The 12,399-nt window shown below is 52.7% G+C and overlaps 1 protein-coding gene across 3 annotated transcripts in view; it reads left to right on the top strand.

The window, feature by feature from the left end:
* The first annotated feature begins 659 nt into the window (after nt 1-659).
* The window catches only part of LOC101765490 (DNA-binding protein REB1), a 20,095-nt gene continuing 8,355 nt past the window's right edge, over nt 660-12,399 (top strand). For 2 of the 3 annotated variants that reach the window (XM_004977474.2, XM_022828424.1), the window contains exon 1: nt 661-731. The gene's annotated coding sequence lies outside the window, so the exon portion shown is untranslated. Of the gene's footprint in view, nt 732-12,399 lie in introns of all 3 variants that reach the window. The other variant, XM_004977473.3, reaches the window with a different exon arrangement.

Below are 12,399 nucleotides of genomic sequence, written 5' to 3'. Positions count from 1 at the left end.
GGGCCATGAGCTAGGGTAACAACGGCAATTCATTCTAAGAAACCTCTTTCCCCTTCGGCCCAATAACCCCACATCCGGCCCTTTTCCCATCCCCAGTTCACCCGACTCCCATCCCGAGCCGCTGGCCCGCCGCCACACCCGTGCCGCTCCACTCCCTCCGTCCATCGGCAGCTTCGCCTGGCCGCTTCCGTCCTCCACGCCTGCGGCTTCTCCAGGGCCTCTCCTTCCATGTGCCTACACTAGCACCTCGTTCTCTAAGGCCCCCCCGGCTGCCGCCACCATGCCGCCCCGCACCCCGTTCTAGTGGCGTGCTGCAGCAAGTCGGACCAGTGTGCGGCGCTGTCCGCCTTGTGCCGCCTATAACATTGCTGTCGAACTGCTGTTCCAAACCCTAGCCGTTAGACTTCACCAGCGTTGTGACTCCCCCACTCGCTCCGCTCACTCCTCTGTCGCCTCTCCTCCCAGTCCCAATCCCCCACCCCGCCGGCCGGCCTCCTCCCACCAAACCGCACGTCTTTCCCTGCCACCAACCCCGCCGACCTCCTCATCCACAGCATATCCGCTTCGCCGCGGCTGAACGCAGGCGCTCGTGAGGGAGTTGGGGGAGTGTGGGCGGCGTCGTATCCGGCGAATCAGCTAGGGTGGCCCCGCAACTGTCCAGGCAACTATGGCTGCGGTTGAAGAGCTCAGGAGCAAGCACCGACGGCCACTCGAGCAGGACCTTGGACGAGGTAGGCTACTCGTCTCTCTCAGTTATTTCTTCCTTGCTTGTGATTTGTCCTTTTTGTGTGAATCCGTGGATTATGCTCTGTTCCAAGGATCGACCAAGCCCCTAACTTTGGTATCGTGTTTGTGTTACTACCAAACTTTCCTTATCCACACTCCACAGTTATATTCTGAATTAAAAAAAGCAGTCACGAACACTTCTAGTGTAGCTAAATTCAACTGCTTAAAATACACATGCTAAAATTTAGTTCTATTGAATTGGACAGGGATTTTTCTTATCAACCCTGAAGGGCTTAAAACACAGAGTCATATTTTCAGGCTGCAACAATAATCTTCCAATTCCATGCTTGGCCTATCACAGTTATAGAGCTATAGGGATGGAGGAGGAAAAAAAAGAGGATGATGGGTGGGGCCCCAGCTGACAGGTGGGCTTACAACTAACGGTGTTAAAAGGACATCTATCCTAACCCTGTCAACCTCTTCAACTAAACAAAAGGCTGGGTCCAACCCATCCCTCCAATCCAAACACGAGCCGGGTTCACTCCAACCCACAGAAAGGGGGTTGGCTTTGACCCGACCCACGTCGTCCCAAAACCAAACACATGCTTATTTTTCATTCCATCGACGCCTCCTGATCCGTCTGCCTCTTAACACCCACCCATCCGCCTCGTCCTCTGTCCCCTCTCTCCCGACTCACCAGGCAGGGGCGCCGCGGTCGCCCGCCGCTTGGCTCGGACGCCGCCCGAGCCACGCCTGCCCCACCCCGCCGCACCTGAAGCGTCCCCACATAAGTAGAGACTAAATGTGATACAAATATCAGTCCCAGGAGGCTGATAACACATTTATTCGACAGATAATTCAGTTACCGTACAACTCCCGAGGGAGTGGGCGTGAAAGCCACGCAGCGATAAACAGTAAATAGATAACGGCGGCTAACCAAGCGACTGCCAAAAGACAGCACTCGGGACTACACGGCAGCAGCAGCATTGTGGGCAGGGCAACTCCACAGGCAGCGTCGGGTGCGGACACAACCTCTACTCGAGGTCTTCTGCGACGAACTCAGGGTCTTCCTCTGTAGTAATGAAGCAAGGGTGAGTACTAACGTACTCAACAAGTCCAACCCCATCCACGGAGGGGGATACAAGCAAGTTTATGCACAAGTACAACAAGGATAGGCTAGGGTTTATTTTGCGAAAAAGCTAATTGTTAACACATGCAGGGGATCATTTTCGAAAGGGTTTTTGTAAAGTTTCCTTTAATACCCGAAATACTGAGTGGGGATGATCCTACGCAAAGGATCCAAGCTTTTGTCGCTATCGGACTCCCCGTCCGTCATAGCGCACGGCACAACTGCCGGACTCTTCTGAAATTCCACACACACACACACACACACACACACACACACACATGATATCCTTGCCCAAACACTAGTTATGTGACCAAGCCGTAATTCGTCCAATTCCGTGGACACGGCTACCCGGATAGGTTTTCACTCTGCAGAGGGTGTACACTTTTCCCACAAGTAGGGTACCGTAGCACAATCACCTTAGTGACGGTACGGATCCTAACAAAGCCATTACCCACCTTAGCTAGGACTGGCTAGTTCACACGGAACACCCCAGGGGTCCACGGCTCATTCAGGAGACCGTAACCGGGACTCAAGTCACCAAGATCTTAATCCTTTTCCGTGGGTTCCCGTTGCTCACCAGCGCTCCTGAGGACTAACCATCCAGCTAGTGGGATTTATGCTAAGCCGTTGCCCATACAACGGTCGAGTGGTTGCACGATAGTGGAATTAGGCAAGATGACACATTAACTCGGTCCTTAATTACGACCGGATGGATATCTCCCAACATTGCCCAACCACCAAGGTACGAGCACAACAACTGGGCATCCCACACAAGGAACACCCATCCATCCCGTCCACACATTTCTTTTCCCGAACCAACAGCCATTATGCTTACTCGAACACACACACACACCTTAATTTCCCGAATACACCATTGTAATAATGTTTGCATTTGAGTAACAGATTCCTAAGCGTTCTAGCGGCGGTTATCAACTAAACAGAGCGAGTCATATTTAGAGATAAGCATAGGACAACAAGGAATGTTCATAACAATCAAGGGGTGGCTATCCAACCATGTCTTGCGATAAAATAATATGCATTTTGTAAAACAGGCCAATAGGTGGTGTTTGAAAAACTAGGTATTAAGTATGCATCAAAAGGGTGAGATTGGACTTGCCGTCTTCAAAGCCTTCCGGGAGTTCCGGCTCGCGGTACTGGTCCTCGGGCTCGGGTTCGCGGTCCAACTCTTCCTCGGGCTCCTCCTCGGGCAATCCGCGATCTACGGCACACACAAACAGACACACAAATAAATAAAAGAGAAAACGGTTTTTAACCGGGAGCTCCGAATAGGAAATGCGGACGGAAAATAGGTAGAGGGATTATTTTTGGGAAATTTGGATATGGATCGGCGAAAGTATTCTGGAGGATGACGTGGTAAATTTTGGGATTAATTGGAGGAAGTTTGGCGCATGAAATGACGGGTTAAACATTGATTAGGGGCTTAAATGGAGGGTTAGGGCTGATTTTTAATAAACCAGGGACCTATTTGTAATTTCTTTCGGAAGTGGAGGGGCTTATGTGTGATTTGGGGAAACTTGAGGGTTAGATCGGAATTCTTGGAGTTTTGGCTCCTTCTTCTTCCAGGAACCAGAGGAAGAGAGAGGGAGGGAAGTGGCCGGCGGCGGCCGGCCGGCGGGGCTGCGCCGGCGGCGGCCGAGGGCCGGGGCGGCGGAGGATGGGGTGGAGGCCCCATTTTACCTCACCTCCGGTGGTGTCGTCGAAGGAGGGGGGGGGTAAAGGCGGCGGCGCCCGTGGGCGGTGGTGGCGGCAAGGAGGCGGCGGCGGCTTTGGCGACAGCGGCAGGGAGGCGGCAGTGGCGGATGGGCGACGGGCGGTAGAGTGGTTGTGGCGGTGTGTGGAGGAGAAGGCGGCCGGGCGGGTTCCTTTTATAGGCGGCGAGATGGCCGGCGGGGTAGGGGCCGGTAATGGCCGGTGGCGGCGGCTGCACGGCAAGCGGTGGGGGCTCGGCTCGGGGGGGGGGTAGCGGGCGGCGGTGGCCGGCACGGCACCGGTGCCGTGGCCGGGCCGGAGTTCCGAGTGGAGGGGGTAGGGGCCCGTGGGCGGCGCGCCTCCCGAAAGGGGGCCGGCACGTCCGGCGGGGCCGGCCGGCGGCGGGTCCCAGGCGAGCGGCGGACCGGGCCGGTCGCCGGTATGGCGCCAGGGAAGGGGGGGGGCGCCGGAGTAAATGCACCAGGGGGGGCCGGTCCAACGGAGTGGCGCCAGGGGAGGCGTGCGGTGCGCCAGGAAGAAGAAAGAGAAGGAGAGAGAAGGAGGAGGAAGAAGAAGAAGGAAGAGGAAGAAAGAAGAAGGAGGAAAAAGGAAAGGGAAAAGGGGGAGGAAAAGAGAAAGAAAAAGGGAGAGACCGGCGGCACTCGCGGCACGCGGTCGGAGCACGCGCACGGCGTCTGACACCGGCACGCGGCGAGATTCGCGGGCACAGATAAAAAGACAGGTGGGGGTCGGCATGGGTACCGGGATGGCGAAATCGCCGGGGAGGTTTCCGATTTCCGGGAGCTCAGCGGTAAAAAGATTTTAAAGACGGTTTTTAACGGGTGATTTTTGTTAGTGATTTTCGTGGGCGTTACAAACCTACCCCACTTAAATTGAATCTCGTCCTCGAGATTCGACTGAGTCCTGAAGAGATGGGGAAATTCCTTCTTTAACGCGTCCTCACGTTCCCACGTGGCCTCTTCTTCGCCATGCCTGCTCCACTGTACTCTGCAGATCCGGACTGCTGTATTCCTTGTCCTTCTGGTGACAGTGTCCAAAATCTTGACAGGTATTTCTTGATACCGAAGGTCCTTCTGTAGGTCTATTGTTTCCACCGGTACTTGTTCCTCCGGTACTCTCAAGCATTTCCTTAGCTGGGAGACATGGAATACCGGGTGTATATCCGACATTTCTTTGGGCAGTTGGATACGGTATGCTACGGCTCCAACTCTCTTTAACACCTGGTATGGTCCAATATACCGAGGGGCTAGCTTCCCTTGCACCTGAAACCTTCGCGTACCCCGAATCGGGGATACCTTGAGGTAGATAAAATCTCCCTCATTGAAGCACAATTCCCGTCTTCTCTTGTCAGAGTAGCTCTTCTGTCTGGACTGTGCAGCCTTTAACTTCTCTCGGATTTCTGCTACACGGTCTTCTGCTTCCTTGATAAAAGCTGGTCCGACCAGAGAACGCTCTCCGACTTCTGACCACATCAAAGGGGTCCGACACTTTCTACCATAAAGGGCTTCAAAGGGTGACATGCCTAGACTGGCTTGGTAACTATTGTTGTAGGAGAATTCTGCATAGGGTAGACTTTGTTCCCAATCCTTTCCATAGGTGAGGACACACGCTCTTAACATATCTTCCATGATCTGATTTACCCGTTCGGTCTGGCCATCGGTCTGAGGGTGATAGGCTGAACTAAAATCCAGTTTGGTGCCCATGGCCTTATGCAAACTCCTCCAAAACCTAGAGGTGAACTGAGTTCCTCTATCTGAGACGATCCGGCTGGGCACACCATGCAGCTTCACTATGTTGTCGACGTAGAGTCGAGCCAGTTTCTCCCCACCGTAAGTGGTCCGTACGGGCAGATAGTGAGCAACCTTGGTGAGTCGGTCCACTATTACCCATATGGAGTCATTTCCTTTCTGGGTTCTGGGCAAGCCTACTACAAAATCCATGCCAATCTCATCCCACTTCCAAACCGGGATAGGCAAGGGTTGTAGCAAGCCGGCTGGCTTCTGGTGCTCGGCCTTGACTCTTTGGCAGGTATCGCACCGGGCTACAAACTGGGCTATGTCTGCCTTCATCCCGTTCCACCAGTATTTCTGCTTTAGGTCCATGTACATCTTAGTGGATCCGGGGTGAATGGAGTATGCTGAGTTATGGGCTTCATCCATGATGGTCTGCCGGAATTCTCCGTCCTTAGGGACACAAATTCTGTTCTTATACCACAAGGTTCCCTTGTCATCTACCCTGAAATCCGGTGCTTTATTTTCTCCGGTCTGCTTGCGGATTTTTACTAGATCTTGGTCTGAACCCTGGGCTTCTCGAATTTTATCCTCCAATGTGGGCTGGACACTTAGCCTACGGCTAGCATTCTGGGGAATGATATGCACATTCAACTGGGCCATTTCCTCTCGTAGTCGGGCATTCTCGGGTCCGGGCTGTCCGTAGGACTTTCTGCTTAAGGCGTCAGCTACCACATTAGCTTTGCCAGGGTGGTAATGGATTTCCAGGTTGTAGTCCTTTACCAGCTCTAGCCACCTCCTCTGCCTTAAGTTCAGATCGGGTTGGGTAAAGATGTACTTTAGGCTTTTATGGTCGGTGTAGATTTCACACTTATTCCCAATCAGATAATGTCTCCAGATCTTAAGGGCATGCACTACGGCTGCAAATTCTAAGTCATGGGTTGGGTAGTTCTGCTCATGAGGCTTAAGTTGTCGGGAAGCATATGCCACGACCTTCCCATTCTGCATGAGGACACAGCCTAATCCTTGTCGAGATGCATCGCAGTAGATGACGAAGTCTCGCTGGATATCTGGCAAGGTCAGCACTGGGGCTGTTGTCAATCTTCTCTTCAGCTCCTGGAAACTCCGCTCGCATGACTCGGTCCAGGTGAACTTCTTGTCCTTTCTGAGCAACTCGGTCATGGGCCGGGCTATCTTGGAGAATCCCTCAATAAACCTCCGATAATATCCAGCTAAACCCAGGAAACTCCTGATTTCACTAACATTAGTGGGCTGCTACCAGTTGGAGACGGCTTCCACCTTCTCAGGGTCGACTGCTACTCCTTCCGCGGTCAAGATATGACCAAGGAATGCCACTTTCTCAAGCCAAAATTCGCACTTGCTGAATTTAGCATAGAGTCGGTGGGCTCTTAATTTTTCCAAGACTACCCGTAAGTGGTGTTCATGCTCTTGAACACTCTTGGAGTAAATAAGTATGTCGTCAATAAAGACTACGACAAACTTATCTAATTCGTCCATAAACACCTTGTTCATGAGGTTCATGAAGTAAGCAGGTGCATTGGTCAATCCAAAGGACATTACTGTAAACTCAAATTGACCATAGCGGGTGACAAAGGCGGTCTTCGGGATGTCGCTCTCCTTGATCTTGAGCTGATGATACCCCGATCTCAGATCTATCTTGGAGAAGTACTTGGCTCCCTTTAGTTGGTCAAACAAGTCATCTATTCTAGGGAGGGGGTACTTGTTCTTAATGGTGACCTCATTTAATGCGCGATAATCCACGCACATCCTCATACTCCCATCCTTTTTCTTGACAAAAAGCACGGGGGCTCCCCACGGGGATGAGCTGGGTCTGATAAAACCACTCTGTTGCAACTCTCCCGACTGTTTCTTCAGCTCGGCTAGCTCTGGGGCTGCCATTCTATAGGGTCTCTTGGCTATAGGGGAGGTTCCGGGGACAAGGTCAATTACGAACTCTATGTCTCGGTCAGGGGGCATTCCAGGTAATTCCTCGGGGAAGACGTCCGGGTATTCACTCACTACCGGGACCTTTCCTAAGGTTTTAGTCTCCATGCTGAACACCATGGGGTCTGGGCCACTTCCCTTAGTGTGACAGGTCACTTGCACACCATCCTGATTGGTCAGGTGCACTACCTTATCAGCACACCCTATATGACTGTCATGTAGGCTTAACCAATCCATTCCAAGGATCACATCTATCCCCTTAGACTTAAGTACTACTAGATCCGCTAGAAACTCTACCCCACTTAAATTGATCCTTACCCGAGAACAGCCTAGTCGACACTGAATGTCGGCCCCAGGGGTCCGGGTTAATAGGGGTAACTTTAGTAGTACTGTAGGTATATGATGTTTCTCCACAAAACTTGAGGATATGAAGGAATGTGATGCTCCAGAATCAAAAAGTACTGTTGCCAAGACTGAGCTGACTAGGAACTCACCGAGTACCACGCCCTGAGCGTCGCGAGCCTCCTGCGCGCCGATGTGGTTGACGCGGGCTCGACCAAATGACTGCTGGGGCGGCCTCATCTGCTGGCTGTTGTTGTTGCTGGGGTTGCCACTGCTGCGGACTGGCACACGGTTGGCTCCTGACAATGCAGTCCTGGGCCCAGCTACTGAGTTGGACAAGGCTGATGCTGCTGGCTTGTTGGCATAGGGGCAGTTGGCGATGAAATGCCCTGGCTCTCTGCAGTTGAAGCATGCCCTACCATTACTGGTGACCTGGCTGGCGCTGCTCTGTGGGGCCTTGATGGAGTTCTGGCTCCGGAATGGGGCAGCAGTCTGATGTGAGCCAGGTGCTTGGGACTGGGTCCGATAATGCATGGGAGCTTGGGATCTAGGCAAGGGATGACCGAAGCTCCTTGGCTTCTGGAATCGGTCCTGCTGGTGTGCCTTGTTTTCCAAGAACCGACGCTTGTTGTCCCTCCGCTCTTCTGCCTTGGCCCTCTCAGTCAGTATGGCCATGTTCATCAAGGTGTTGAAGTCGGGGTAGATCTGGGGAGTGAGCAGGGTTCTTAGCTCCGCGTTCAAGCCTTTCTTGAACATGTCCTGCTTCTTCTCGTCCTTGTCCACCTCCTCTGGAGCATAACGGGCCAGCTCCATGAACTGGAAGGTGTACTCCTCCACAGATCGGTTGCCCTGGCGGAGTTCACGGAACTCATCCGCCTTGCGCTTCATGGTGGCGGCGGGGATGTGGTAGCGACGGAATTCCGTCACGAACTCATCCCAGGTGATAGTGGAGGCATCCTGGGCAGCCGAGCAGTAGTTCTCCCACCAGGCTAGGGCAGTCCCGGTGAGCTGGTGGGCAGCCAAGAGAACTTTGTCCCTGCTCTCACACCCAAAGGGTTCCAGCTTCCTCTGGATGACGCGCAGCCAGTCATCCGCGTCCAGAGGGTTGACAGACCCGCCAAAAGTGGGTGGCTTGGTCCGGAGGAAGTCCGTCAACTTCTCATTCATATTCTGCCCGCGGGGCCTTTGACGAGTCACGGCGTTGGCTAAAGCTTCCAGCAGGAGGGTCTGGTTGTTCATTACTTGAACCAGATCAATGACCGGTGGGGGCGGTGGCTGCTGTGTTCCCACTTGGCTTTCTCCCCTTCCTTCTGGCTGGCTTACTTCCTGCTCCTCAGGGAGTACCGCCGGGGGTGGCTCCTGCCTTTCAGGCTGCCTCTCTGCACTGGGGGAGGCATGAGCCTGACTTGGGGAAGTCCTGGTGGCACGCTTGGGCGGCATCTGCAGATTGAGTGAGACCTTTTTATGAGAGTATGATTTGGATTTTAGTGATCTTTAAAGTGATTATTTCGTATTTTCGAAGAGACAGAATCCACCTCCTGTCGACAAACACACAGACTAACAAGCAACAAGCACAAACGATTTTATTTATTTTGCCACGGGGGGGGGGGGGGGTACAACACTGCTGGGGTAAGGCCAAAACACGCACTGCACGACCGGTTATAACGACACAACTGGAGGGTACAACTCTAAACTGCGGACCATGACGGCTTCATCCCTTGGGCAATACTGGCTGGGCACACTACTCGCGGGGCGAGTCTTCTCCCTGGACTGAGTGATCTTCCATTGGAAGGAGAAGGGCCAGCACCTCATCCTTCAGAGTCCCGCCCGTGGGAGGGGTCTCGGGAACCACTCCATCCGACACCTCAGAGTTCCTTTCTGAAGGTGGTGGTGCCGGGGTGGCGTCCGGGCTCTTCCGCTTACTGGGTCCTGGGGCAATGGGGATCCCTTCGAGGATCGGGGCCTCGTCATCCTCGATGGCCACCATCCTCCTTCTGGCACGAATGGTGAGGTGGGCATCCTTCAGTTCCTTGGTGTGCCGATCCTCAGCTTCCTTGAGAGCCTCAACGGCAATGGCCTCGTTGCTTTGAGCGGCCGCGGCTCGAGCTTCGGCAGCGGCTAACTTCACCTGAAGCCTCCTTACCATGATCTCCGCGTCCTCGGCCCTACGGAGTTGCTGCTTCAACTTAGCAGCCTGCTCGTCGTAGAGCTCATCTAAGGTGAGGAGGTAGGCAGCCATGTGTAGCACAGTGGGGTCATCCTCGCGCTGTCCACGTCCTTCCAAGGTCCGTACCCGGGCCAGCCAAACCGGGCGGTTCTTCTTGACAGGCGGGTAAAACCTCATCGGAGTGCGGCCAATGTGCCTCTCATAGATCTGGCACAGGAAGCGGAGGGCCTTCTGGGCTGCCACTTGATAAGTATCCTTGTGCCGGAAGCCGGTGGCGGTCACGTTCCATGGCTGGATATCCGGATAACGGCTGCTCCGCCCGATGTAGATAATCATCTCACACCGAGGGGTCCCGCGGTCCTCGTACTCCCTGCTGGTGTACTCCGGACGCTCGTAAATCCCAAGGCGGTCCATGCAGGTGAACAGCAACCTGGGAAAACCAGGCTCCTCCAGGCAGTGGCTGTTGACCCATCCTTCCTCGGCCATCTGGAAAAGATCCGGGGCACAAATTAGTTTTCCAATAGAGAAAAGGTAGGAAGAAATTTTGTAATTCTTTTGTTTTGGTCAAAAAGGGCTAATCCGGTCCTAAGGTTGCATCCTACAGCCAACGACGGCTCTGATACCACCTGAAGCGTCCCCACATAAATAGAGACTAAATGTGATACAAATATTAGTCCTAGGAGGCTGATAACACATTTATTCGACAGATAATTCAGTTACCGTACAACTCCCGAGGGAGTGGGCGTGAAAGCCACGCAGCGATAAACAGTAAATAGATAACGGCGGCTAACCAAGCGACTGCCAAAAGACAGCACTCGGGACTACACGGCAGCAGCAGCATTGTGGGCAGGGCAACTCCACAGGCAGCGTCGGGTGCGGACACAACCTCTACTCGAGGTCTTCTGCGACGAACTCAGGGTCTTCCTCTGTAGTAATGAAGCAAGGGTGAGTACTAACGTACTCAACAAGTCCAACCCCATCCACGGAGGGGGATACAAGCAAGTTTATGCACAAGTACAACAAGGATAGGCTAGGGTTTATTTTGCGAAAAAGCTAATTGTTAACACATGCAGGGGATCATTTTCGAAAGGGTTTTTGTAAAGTTTCCTTTAATACCCGAAATACTGAGTGGGGTTGATCCTACGCAAAGGATCCAAGCTTTTGTCGCTATCGGACTCCCCGTCCGTCATAGCGCACGGCACAACTGCCGGACTCTTCTGAAATTCCACACACACACACACACACACACACACACACACATGATATCCTTGCCCAAACACTAGTTATGTGACCAAGCCGTAATTCGTCCAATTCCGTGGACACGGCTACCCGGATAGGTTTTCACTCTGCAGAGGGTGTACACTTTTCCCACAAGTAGGGTACCGTAGCACAATCACCTTAGTGACGGTACGGATCCTAACAAAGCCATTACCCACCTTAGCTAGGACTGGCTAGTTCACACGGAACACCCCAGGGGTCCACGGCTCATTCAGGAGACCGTAACCGGGACTCAAGTCACCAAGATCTTAATCCTTTTCCGTGGGTTCCCGTTGCTCACCAGCGCTCCTGAGGACTAACCATCCAGCTAGTGGGATTTATGCTAAGCCGTTGCCCATACAACGGTCGAGTGGTTGCACGATAGTGGAATTAGGCAAGATGACACATTAACTCGGTCCTTAATTACGACCGGATGGATATCTCCCAACATTGCCCAACCACCAAGGTACGAGCACAACAACTGGGCATCCCACACAAGGAACACCCATCCATCCCGTCCACACATTTCTTTTCCCGAACCAACAGCCATTATGCTTACTCGGACACACACACACACCTTAATTTCCCGAATACACCATTGTAATAATGTTTGCATTTGAGTAACAGATTCCTAAGCGTTCTAGCGGCGGTTATCAACTAAACAGAGCGAGTCATATTTAGAGATAAGCATAGGACAACAAGGAATGTTCATAACAATCAAGGGGTGGCTATCCAACCATGTCTTGCGATAAAATAATATGCATTTTGTAAAACAGGCCAATAGGTGGTGTTTGAAAAACTAGGTATTAAGTATGCATCAAAAGGGTGAGATTGGACTTGCCGTCTTCAAAGCCTTCCGGGAGTTCCGGCTCGCGGTACTGGTCCTCGGGCTCGGGTTCGCGGTCCAACTCTTCCTCGGGCTCCTCCTCGGGCAATCCGCGATCTACGGCACACACAAACAGACACACAAATAAATAAAAGAGAAAACGGTTTTTAACCGGGAGCTCCGAACAGGAAATGCGGACGGAAAATAGGTAGAGGGATTATTTTTGGGAAATTTGGATATGGATCGGCGAAAGTATTCTGGAGGATGACGTGGTAAATTTTGGGATTAATTGGAGGAAGTTTGGCGCATGAAATGACGGGTTAAACATTGATTAGGGGCTTAAATGGAGGGTTAGGGCTGATTTTTAATAAACCAGGGACCTATTTGTAATTTCTTTCGGAAGTGGAGGGGCTTATGTGTGATTTGGGGAAACTTGAGGGTTAGATCGGAATTCTTGGAGTTTTGGCTCCTTCTTCTTCCAGGAACCAGAGGACGACCGTGATTTTGGACTGCACGGTCTGTGTTA

Source organism: Setaria italica, chromosome VII (assembly GCF_000263155.2).
Source record: "Setaria italica strain Yugu1 chromosome VII, Setaria_italica_v2.0, whole genome shotgun sequence".
Lineage (NCBI taxonomy): Eukaryota > Viridiplantae > Streptophyta > Magnoliopsida > Poales > Poaceae > Setaria > Setaria italica.
The sequence above is the reverse complement of the archived record's forward strand: the minus strand, read 5'-3'. Positions and strand labels throughout refer to the sequence as shown.